The sequence below is a fragment of the Phoenix dactylifera genome, chromosome 9, assembly GCF_051530095.1.
Source record: "Phoenix dactylifera cultivar Ajwa chromosome 9, Ajwa_hap1_PhDact_Kaust_v1.1, whole genome shotgun sequence".
NCBI lineage: Eukaryota > Viridiplantae > Streptophyta > Magnoliopsida > Arecales > Arecaceae > Phoenix > Phoenix dactylifera.
This window is the reverse complement of record NC_143198.1, coordinates 14,821,708-14,834,326: the sequence shown is the minus strand read 5'-3', so window position 1 is coordinate 14,834,326 and position 12,619 is coordinate 14,821,708.

Here is a 12,619-nt window from a genome sequence, read left to right as displayed (position 1 = left end):
GACTTCCGAGTCATATCCAGTTTGTGAGTCCTGTCTTCAAGAAAAAATGACTAGATTACCCTTTGTAGGTCATGGGGAGAGGACCACTGAAATACTTACCCTGGTACACACTGATGTGTGTGGCCCATTCGATGTGCTAGCCAGGGGTCATTATTCATACTTGATTACCTTTACCGATGACTATTCACGATATGGGTATGTATATCTTATGAGATACAAATCTGAGTCTTTTGAAAAGTTCAAAGAGTTCAGAAATGAAGTAGAAAAACAGACTGGAAAAATCCTTAAGGTTCTTCGATCAGATCGAGGAGGAGAATACCTTAGTGGGGAATTCCGGAATTATCTCAAGAAAAATAGCATAGTCTCACAATGGACACCTCCGGGTACACCTCAACACAACGGGGTGTCAGAAAGGAGGAATCGGACTCTATTGGATATGGTCCGATCCATGATGAGCTTCACTGATCTACCTATGTTTCTTTGGGGAGATGCCTTATTATCCGCAATTTATTTATTGAATAGAGTTCCCTCTAAATCCGTTCCTACCACACCGTATGAGATATGGCATGGCAAGAAGCCGAGTCTTGGTCATCTCAAGATTTGGGGATGTCCGGCCCACGTCAAGCGACTACAGGCGGACAAGTTAGAGCCTAGGACCATAAGTGCTCGTTTCATTGGATATCCTAAAGAGTCATTAGGATACAATTTTTACATCTCAAAGGATCACAATGTGTTTGTGAGCCGACATGCCGTCTTTCTAGAAAAACAGTTTATCCTTGATAGAGGCAGTGGGAGAAAAATTGAGCTTGAAGAGAGAGTCTCTGAAAAGCAACGAGTCATGGATCCTATAGAACTTATTCATACAGAGCCAGTACACGTAGTACCTCTTCCACCTCGTAGATCTAGTAGGGTCTCCCATCCTCCCGATAGATACTTAGGTATACTAGTAGAGGACACCGAGGAAATGTTCCTCATGGGAGATAGGGAACATGTACAGGATCCCAATACCTACGACGAGGCGATATCTGATATCGATTCCGAGAAATGGCTGGAAGCCATGAAGTCAGAGATAGACTCCATGTATTCCAACCAAGTCTGGACCTTAGTAGATCCACCAGAAGGTATAGTACCTATTGGATGTAAATGGATCTATAAAAGGAAGATAGGTTCGGATGGAAAGGTAGAGACCTATAAGGCAAGGCTAGTAGCGAAAGGGTATAGTCAGCGCGAAGGCATTGACTATCAGGAGACCTTTTCACCTGTAGCCAGGCTGAAATCCATTCGAACATTGCTTGCTATTGCAGCATTTCATGATTATGAAATATGGCAGATGGATGTGAAAACTGCTTTCCTGAATGGATATCTTGATGAAGATATCTATATGGAGCAGCCTTTGGGTTTCACTTCCAGTGATGGTGATCACAAGGTCTGCAAGCTGCAAAGGTCCATCTATGGACTAAAGCAAGCATCTCGGAGTTGGAACACTCGTTTTAATGATGCGATCAAATCGTTTGAGTTCATCAAGAATGAAGAGGAACCGTGTGTTTACAAGAAGGTTAGTGGGAGTGCTGTCGTGTTCCTCGTACTGTACGTGGATGACATCCTCCGGATAGAAAATGATATTCCTATGCTAACCTCGGTCAAGGTCTGGTTATCAAAAGAGTTCTCCATGAAAGACCTTGGGGAAGCATCCTACATTTTGGGGATAAAGGTCTATAGGGATAGATCTAAAAGGATGCTTGGCCTATCACAAAAGATATACATAGAGGAGGTACTGAAGAGGTTCAGTATGGAAAACTCCAAGAGGGGTCTATTACCCCTTAGGCATGGAATTCATCTCTCCAAAAAGATGTGCCCCAACACATCTGAAGAGATTCAACGCATGAGCAGGATTCCTTATGCTTCTGCAATAGGAAGCCTCATGTATGCCATGCTGTGTACACGACCTGATATAGCCCTTGCTGTGAGTGTCACTAGCAGATATCAGTCGAATCCAGGTGAAGAGCACTGGACAGCTGTGAAGAACATTCTTAAGTACTTAAGAAGAACTAAATATTTGTTCTTGGTCTTTGGAGGAGCATCGGAGTTAAAGGTAGAAGGATACACAGATTCAGACTTTATGACTGATATTGATGATAGAAAGTCTACATCTGGATATGTGTTCTTGTGCAATGGTGGTACGGTAAATTGGAAGAGTTCCAAACAACCGATCATTGCTGATTCTACCATGGAAGCTGAGTATATCGCCGCCTCTGAAGCTGCAAAGGAAGCCTTCTGGTTCAACAAATTCATTGCAGAGCTAGATGTAATGCCATCGGATGCCATCACACTCTACTGCGATAATAATGGCGCCATAGCTATTGCTAAGGAGCCAAGGTCTCATCAGAAGTCCAAGCACATAGAGCGGCGCTTTCACCTCATACGTGAATACCTCGAGAAGAAATATGTCGAGGTGCAGAGAGTAGACTCCGCGGACAACGTGGCAGACCCGCTCACTAAGCAGTTAAATCAGCAGAAGACAGAAGCCCACCTTGAGAAGATGGGACTTAGATATATGTCTAATTGGCTTTAGTGCAAGTGGGAGATTGTTAGATGTATGCCCTAGAAGCCAATCTGGCGGACACATTATTACTTCTAGGACATAAATTTGTACTTGACTTTATTATTATTGAATAATAAATGGGCATCTTTTTCATTCATATTTTTTATGTGTCTATGAATCGTCCAAGAAATTAATAAGATGATGATACATATTCTCAAGAGTTGAGAATTTGAGCCATGTATCATTGGTGATTAATTTCTAAATGCTCCTGATCAATGGATCATCACGAGGACGGTGATCGATCCGATCAGTGCACAGATCACTTTTCTTCTGGATGGACGAGACTCGAGTCCACAGTGTAGGGACACTGAAGTGATAGTGCAGGTGCTTGTTAGAGAACAAGGGTACTGAGCGTGACCAAGACAAGAAGTCACTTGGATGTCTATCCACTCGTCAGTGACTTGCTTGATGTTGCAGTAGTATGACTGGTCCTTTGACCTGCGGTGCTTCGGCTACTCACAGTGAGGTTATTGTAGTTTGACTACACGTATACATGGTCTCTAGCCATATGGGTCCTTGTAGTGTAGATTGGCTGCAGTAAGTTCACTGCAGGAGTAGGGTATGCACTTACATGGAATCTATCGACCTTGATAGAAGAGGAGTGATCCTATGTGATTTATTAGACTGAGTTCTAAGACCTTGGCCAGGGCAGTAATATAAAGTGGAGAAAGAGTTTTTCACTATCGAACTCAAGTCAAATAAATCTAGACATATGACAGACGACGGGGTTTGACGAGTTATCCATGACCTCCGGTCTGTAGGAATCCACGATAGAAGGACTGTATCATACGATTGCTGCACCTAGAGGTTCATCATTCTATTCTGCTGGGTGGCCACTACATACTGCTAGGTGTCACTGGTGGATGGTGAGACTCACAGGGATCATCTCAATGGTCGATAATCCCAGGTGAGTTGAGTTGGAATTGTTTCAACCCATTGAAAGGAGTTTTCAATGATATTGTGATAGAGATCATAATATATCTCACTACCAGTCAGAATGGAACCTATGGGGTCACACACATTAGAGGTATTGACCGATCCAATGGTTGAATGTGATTAGGAATCACAAATAATCAATTAGATTGATAAATGAAAACCCGCTAAGAGTTAGTGGCTAGAAGAAGGAACAATTGCAATCGAATTGCAATTTAATTTAATTAATTTAATTTAATTAATTGGACTTGATCACGAGTCCTACTTGGAGTAGGATCTTTGGATTCTTAATTGGATTAGAATTTCAAATTAAATTAGAATCCTATTTGGAATAGGATTTCTAAAGTCCAAATTGTCTTAGGGCTGAAAATTGAACAAGTCCTGATTAGATTAGGATTTTCTTAAGTCCTAATTAATTTCATGACTCCTAATTGGATTAGGATTGAAGAGTTCAATAGAGTCATGGCTCAATTAAATTCTAATTGGATTAGAAATTGGAGGAAATTGAAATGGGTTCATAAAAATCCTATTTTGACTAGGATTGGACTCATGCAATGGACCCAAATTAAAACCCCCTTTAATTTATTTAAATAGTAGATTTAAATGAACTTGAGGGAGGGGCCCACGCCCCTCCCCTTGGGGTGTGCGTGGGAGAAAGAGGAGGGGCGCACGCCCCTCCTTGTTAGCCAAAAGAAGAGATAAAGATGAGTTCCTAAAAAATAGGAACTCATCCTTATCTCTTAACTAATTAAAAGGGAGCATGGAATTTCGAAAAAGATGGATGTTTTTCTCCTCATTCCAGCCGTGAGCACCCTCCTCCATCTTCCTCCTTTGAGCCACAATCAAGAGAAGAAAAAGAAAAGCCTAAGACGCCCTCTTCCTTCTTCATCTTGGTTCCAAAAAGAAGAAAAAGAAAAAGGCTGCAGGGCTTTGTTCTTGTTCCTTTGGTTCTTCCTTCTTCTTCCTCCTCTCAAGCCAATCAAAGGTTGATTCAAAGGAGAGGACTTCAGCCATCCATAGCCATCTCTGCAAGGGAGCTAGCACCCCGGTGAGATCCAAAGGCTTCGATCGAGTCAGTACTTCGTGTGGATACCTGTAGAGGCCGGACGCGTGTGCGGCTTCCACTGAGCCTTGATCAAATACCACGTAAATCAGATTTGCGGAGACCATCTACCCGCACAAGGTGAAGATCTGATCTTCTTAATGATTTTAAAATAGTTTAAAATAATTTAATTCTAATCTATCTACAAACGAAAGGTTTTAAAACACGTTCATGCGATGAACGGATCCCGCATAGTTTTTCCGCTGCAACATGAAAATTATTTCGAATTTTCATGGCATATGTGGGATCCTAACACCAGCTACCTCTTCCCAACATTTAAAGAAGTCTCCTCCTGCCTTCAAGTCGACCAGACATTCAAGAGGAGACTCACAGTTCAAGAAGCCCTTCTCTACTCCAACTCAAAAGTGTTTGTGGGCTCTTAACTTCTCTCTAGTTTATATTGCTGTATATCTGCTTTTTAGAAGCTCTGTTTTTCTGTTTTCCTTGTTCTTTCCATCTTGTCTTTGCTTGATTCAATCAGGGGATTGAATCAAGAGTGTAGAGGTTGGTTGGTGAGCCGAGGGTAAAACCAACGTGTAAGGGTTCGATTGTGATCCCGGAAAAACAATCGGGGTGGTTCTAGTCGGTGAGCCTGGGAAAACCGACCGAGTTCGTTGTGAGCTCGTAAAACAACAAGTTGGGTTGTGAGCTTGTAAAACAACCGGCTGTAATCCAAGGGGTTATAGTGAATTCCCAAGTGAGACTTGGGGAGTGGACGTAGGAGCAAGGGTTAGCTCCGAACCACTATAAACATTGTGTTTGTGATTGCTTGTGTCTCTCTCTCTCACTCTCATTTCACTCACAGCACATAGCAACTAATTAATCATCTTGCAAAAGTATTAATTAGTCATCCTCAAATGTTTTAATTGCAAAATTATTTTAAAACCCAATTCACCCCCCCCCCCCTCTTGGGTTGTCTATCTGGGTAACAAAATTAGAGTCCTAATTGGATTAGGACTAGAATTAAACAAATCCTAATTGGATTAGGATTTCTTAAGTCATAATTAATTATTAATCTAATGAATCAACATGACTCCTAATTGGGTTAGGATTGAAGAGTTCAATTGAGCCATGGTTCATTCAAGTTCTAATTGGATTAGGACTAGCATAGATTGAATCCGATTGATTCATGATTTGGTTAATCCTAATTAGATTAGGACTAAACCATGAGAATGACACATAATCCTCCTTGGAGGAGGATTAGGTTAACCATGAAGGAGGGGCACACGCCCCTCCTCCTTTTCCTTGCTTGGTGCGGCAAAGAAGAGGGGCCGGCGCCCCTCTTGGAAGTTTATCAAGGAGCTCCTACAAAGTAAGAGCTCCACATGCTATTTAAGAGGAGGCGTGGGGGCTGACCTAGGGCATTATTGAAGCCCTCTCCCTCTCCAATTCGTGGCCCCCTCTCCTCCCCTTTCCTTGGTTCAGCCGCAAGCAAAGGAAGAAAAAGAAAGGTGGCCTCTTCATCCTCCCTTCCTCCTTCCAACGCAAGGAAAAGAAGGAGGGCTGCAGGGATTTTGTTCCTTTACTATTCTTCATCCTTCTTCTTCCTCCTCTCAAGCACATTCAAGAGTGGAAAGAAAGAGAGGAGATCAGCCATTAAAAGTTATCTCTGCAAGGGAGCTAGCACCCTGGGGAGACAAAGAAGCTTGATCGGTTCTTGCTTCGTGTGGATACCCGTAGAGGCCGGGCACTTGAACGGCTTCAAGCGAACCTTCATCCAACAGCACAATCATCAATTTGCAGTGATCATCTACCCGCACAAGGTGAAGATCTGATCTTCTAATGTTATTTAAAAGTTTTTTATCCTAATCTATCTACGAACGGTTTTAAACAATGTTCATGCAATGAACAGTTGATCCCGCGCATGCCTCTTCCACTGCATCTGAATTTTTGAAATTTTTCTGCGGCATGGGCGGGTTCCTAACTGTGGTATCACAGCCTAGGCATCGTAGATTAAGGTAAGGATTAATTATTAATAGGCTTATTAGATCTGAAATTTAAATGATTATGCATGCTGAAAATTTTCTGCATGCAGATTTTTTCTAGGGTGCTGATTTTTGCATGCTGATTTTTATGTGATAAAAAGATTATTCTAATTGCATTGTTAATGGGATTACAATGTTTAGAATCATGATTAGCATGATCAGCAACCTATGTCATGAGATAATCAATTAGATTTCAAATCTGAAAATTATAATTGCTGCATGTGGTGATGATCATAGGATTCAAACCCTTTTGGTATCAAATGTAATGACCTGCGATGTGATCTGTAATGTCATGTAATTTTTCAGATACTTGCATGCATCTTATTTGATGTTTTGGAGGCCTGCGTGCCTCTTAAAAGGGAATGTAATTTATTATTATTTTTATTTTACATCTGGTTGTATTTCTGTGATGTGATGTACGTCAACGATCAAGTTGAAGACAAGGTGGTGCAAAAATAAAACTGCTCTCCCAAGTGCAGGAGAATCGCACAAGTAATATAACTCGGGAGTCCGAGGTCGATTCCTCAGGAAACGATCTATAGATTATTAGCGTAATTTTTAGATGTAATTTTCAGTTGATTTTTAAAAGTTAAAAGCAGAGGATTAATAGATAACTAAACAGAGTTCAAGAATATAGAGAAGGCTAGGGATCCGGAATCCTCCTTGACAATATTACTTTCATCAAATAAACTTGGCGATTCTTGATTAAGGATTAATATGAGAGGGTAGTCCTAATCATGGAATATAAAATCTGAAAATATGAATTAAACATCCAAGTATTTATCGTGCCGGTTACGTCTACGACAAATCAAGCATCGAAACAATCCATGCATCAATAAATATAAACCATACAAGATCTATCTAATAAATAAATATGCAAGAACCCAAAACATACCAATGGATATAAAACAATTAAAATTTAAAGTTTAGAGTGTACTTGATGAAAATAACATGACAAGGGTTCATCCATCACCCTTTGCCAAGGGAATTAGCAAGCCATTACAAACATCATAGACTCTCCCCTGTTACTCCTCTCTCTATTTTTTTTTTTTTCTTCTTTTTCTTTTCGGAAACAGGGCATCCCCTGTTTCCTTATTCTTCTTTTCCTTCAACCGCAGCAGCCGACTCCTCTATTCTTCCTTTTTTTTGTGTGGGAATGAAGGACCACCTCCCAGTCGACCCCTCCCCTGTTTTATACAATGAAAACCTCACCAAAAAACAAGATTTCCTCACAAATTAAAACCAAAATTTCCAAACTAAAGATGCTGGAATTTTGCTGGGAGGAGGAGATCGTCCGAGATGCCCATCTCGGCTGGCAGCGGGATGCCCGGTCGCCGGATCCGGCTGTGACGAGGAAATGGGTGCTGCAGAGGTGGAGGGCGTCAATTCGTGGCTGGATTTCGGGCTGGAGGTTGGCACGCGGACGCGGTTGGACGCGGTTCACGGACGCATGATGCTGGGAGGTGATCGCGGAATGATCACGGAAGATTGCTCGCGGGGGAGAAGCTTGGACGGACGCCGTGGAGGAGGCGGATGGCTGGGCGGTGATCACGGGCGTTGCGTTGCTTGATCCAGAAGCTGGGATTACGGGGAAGGAAGATGATGTGGGGTGCTGCTCGCTGGTTCCGCAGGAGAATCAAGAGGAAGAGGATGCGGTGCTTTGGGTGTTTTGGGAAGCTTCACGGGCGCTGGGATACGGGGTCGCATGCGGAAGGAGGAAGCTGGGAAGCGCCTTAAACGGGCGGAAGATGAGGGCGTTGATCGCAGGATCTGGATGAGGGGTTGCGGGAGATCAAATCACAGATCCGTTGCGGGGTTTTGGATCCTCCCGGATGATGAAATTAGACCCTTAGTGGATGCATCTTGCGCTGCCTCCGGATGGCTGCCATGTGTCCCTCGGGTGCAAGTGTGCTTGACCGGGTTCAATTTTGTTCCAGTGTAATCAAGCTTGAAGTCAACCAAATGCACATTTAAACTCTGATTTACTATAATCTGTGCCAAATAAAATATAAAATTAATGCAGCCCTTTTATCATTATTTGTTAGCAATAATATTAATTTAAGCAACGTGTATAACGCACTTTTGTGCTCTCATCATACCCCCCAACTAGCTTATTGCTAGTATCTAGTAATTAACGAGCAAACAATAATGAGGACACAAAAAATGTGGTCTAACTTATGACTTTTTATTGAAGCTAAAGACATAAAACTAAGATACGTACCCACTTTCGTAGGGCATCACGATTGCACTTAGCATGTGCAACAAGCCGTTAAACCCCTAGGTTACCCTAGTGGACGAGTATTGTCTCGTGAGGGTTTTCAGGGATGTTACCCACAAACATCATGAATGATATGACACGAGATCCTAAAAATATGAAATAAAGCCTAAGCTAATACACATGTAATTAATTAACATACGGCAACTTTCAAAGCAAGGAAAATATGAAAGTGTAGTGTGCATAAAATAGTATGACTTTCTCAGAGTACTAATACCTCCACCACAACATGGTACTGCTTGAATTTTAGGTGTACTACTCAAGTTCACAAGTGTTTACTACAGTTTATTAGGGCCTGATCCATCAAATTTTCGGAATATCTCATGTTGTCTAAAATTGTCAAGAATGGTTTGCATAAAAAGAATGAGCTATCAATCCCAACTAAATATCCAAAGTACACAAAGGTCCAATACAATGGAGTCAAACCAGCCATTACCACATGTCACTGGGTTCAGCCCGACCAACCCTATTCATGTTTTTTTTTTTTTTTTAAATATGGTGATTACAATAGTCCAACCCCCTTAGGCTCTAGCAAGGTCCATGTAGCGAGTTTTCGGCCAATGACTCCTGATCCAGTTGGCTCAAGGCATTAGGTGTAAACACCCCTCGAGCTTAATTACTCGAACCAAACTACGCCACGAGGTTAGACTTGTCATCTCCTCATTTATTTATTTATTTATTTATTTTTTTTTAAAATAGAGAAGGTAAACTGAACCATATAATGTGACTGCAACGTGACTATAGGTCAACCAAGATCGGAACATAAGGCACTTAGATGATCTAGCCGGGGTATTCAACCTCGATCTTTATGTGAAAACCAAATCAAGAACCTTATAGTACGGACAAGGATACTCGTACTTCTTTTACAGATATAGCTTAATAAAAATGCATTAAACAAATGTGAACTCCTGAGGCCTTCCTATAATCATTAAATACATGTGCGGGGATCTAATAATAGGTCTCTAATTAGTCATAGTACGCATGTATTCCTTGCCTTAATAGTTGCACAAACTCAATATGAAAATACATGTGCATTTGCTAAAAAAAAAGAATGCAAAAACTTTTTTTTTTCTTTTTTTTTTGCAAAATACTTCCCTCCCCCCAACTAAAACATTGCATTGTCCTCAATGTAATAGATACAAGAAAATTATAAAGAAAGACAGTAGAGAAAATAATATTGGAGAGAAGAGGAATACCTTGAGCTGTTGATATCCAGAAAATAAAACCTACAAAACTAGAAAAATAATCCTAACTAATATACACATACCTTTGCCTTCATGTTCGGTCATAAGAAGGCTCCCCCAAGAAAAAGGAGAATTCTTCATCTGCAAAATTCTCAAGAAAAGGTTTAAGTCTGTGTCCATTTACCTTAAAAATTCTACCATCCCGTGGATTCTCAATCTCAACCGCCCCATGTGGAAAAACAGTTTTTATAATGTAAGGACCTGTCCATCTCGATCGCAACTTACCAGGAAACAGATGTAAGCGGGAATCATATAAAAAAACTTTTTGCAAAGGTTCAAAAGATTTTTTTAAAATTGATTTATCATGTAAGATCTTCATTCGTTCTTTGCAAATTTTAGCATTGTCATAAGCATCTCTGCGAATCTCATTAAGCTCGTTTAATTGCAATTTTCTAGCTAGACCGGCATCTTGTAAATCAAAATTCAATTTTCTAATTGCCCAATACGATTTATGTTCTATTTCTACGGGCAAATGACACGCTTTTCCGTAGACTAGCCAGTAGGGAGACATGCCAAGATTGGTTTTGTATGCAGTACGATAAGCCCATAATGCATCTGATAGTTTCAAGGACCAATCTTTCCGTGATGGGTTCACCGTTTTCTCTAAAATACGTTTGATCTCTCGATTGGCTAACTCTACCTGGCCACTGGTTTGCGGATGATATGGGGTAGCAATTCTATGGGTGACACCATATTTTTTCAATAAGGTTTCGAAAGGCTTATTACAAAAGTGTTTTCCACCGTCACTAATTATGATTTTAGGCATCCCAAATCGTGAAAAAATATTTTCTTTTAAAAACTTCAGGACAGATTTGTGATCATTGGTCTTACAAGCAACAGCTTCTACCCATTTGGACACATATTCGACACCGACTAAAATGTACTCATATCCAAAAGATGGTGGGAATGGGCCCATAAAATTGATGCCCCAACAATCGAAAATTTCGATAATAGTAATGGGTTGAAGAGGCATCATTTACCTACGAGTTAGACTTCCAATACGTTGATATGGATCACATGTTCTGCAGAACTCGTGGGCATCTTTGAACATAGTAGGCCAATAGAAACCACATTGCAAGACCTTTGCAACAGTTTTCTTAGAGGCAAAGTGTCCACCGCAAGCATCAGTGTGGCAGAAAGAAAGTATGCTTTGTATATCATGATCCGGTATGCATCGTCTAAAGATTTGATCATTGCAATATTTAAACAAATAGGGTTCGTCATAGTAATAATTCTTTACTTCGCGCAAGAAAAATTTTCTATCTGTCGACCCCCAATGCTCCGGCATCCGGCTTGTAACAAGAAAATTTACAATATCTGCATACCATGGTATACTAGAAAGTGCAAACAACTGCTCTTCAGGGAATGAGTCCTTGATGGAAAACTGTGGCACTGAATCATGAAAAACTAATCGTGATAAATGGTCAGCAACCACATTCTCTACTCCTTTTTTATCTTTGATAGTGATATCAAATTCTTGGAGTAGAAGTATCCATCGTATTAAGCGTGGTTTGGCTTCTTTCTTATCCAACAAATATTTTAGTGCCGCATGGTCCGTGAAGATAACAATAGGAGCACCAAGGATATAAGAGCGAAATTTATCTAAGGCAAATACTACTGCAAGCAATTCCTTCTCGGTGGTAGTGTAATTCATTTGAGCATCGTTTAAGATTTTGCTTGCATAGTAAATGACATATGGCTTATTATCCTTGCGTTGTCCTAGGACAGCTCCTATCGCATAGTCGCTAGCGTCGCACATAATCTCAAAAGGTAATGACCAATCGGGTGGTCGAACGATGGGTGCAGTGCTAAGCATAGACTTTAACTTCTCGAATGCATCTTGGCAAGTTTCAGTCCAATTGAACGATGTATCAAGGGATAGGAGGTTACATAATGGTCGAGCTACGACACTAAAGTTCTTGATGAACCTCCTATAAAATCCGGCGTGACCCAAAAATGATCTAACATCTCTAACCGTCTTGGGTGCAGGTAGCTTAGCAATTAAATCAGTCTTAGCTCTATCTACTTCCATTCCTTTTGATGAAACAATGTGTCCTAGGACAATTCCCTTTGGCACCATGAAGTGACATTTCTCCCAATTCAGTATCAAATTCTTTTCTATTCATCGAGCTAAGACTGCTTGTAAATGTGACAGGCAATCATCAAATGAGTCGCCAAAAATGGAGAAATCGTCCATGAACACTTCCAAAAATTTCTCGTTCATGTCTTCAAAGATGCTGAGCATGCATCTTTGGAATGTTGCAGGTGCATTACACAACCCGAATGGCATTCGTCGGAAAGCAAATGTGCCAAAAGGACAAGTGAAGGTAGTCTTCTCTTGATCTTCCGGTGAAATTTCAATTTGATAATATCCCGAATAGCCATCGAGAAAACAATAAAAATCTTGCCCTGCAACCCTCTCCAATACTTGGTCTAGGAAGGGTAGAGGAAAGTGATCCTTTCGTGTGACCAAATTCA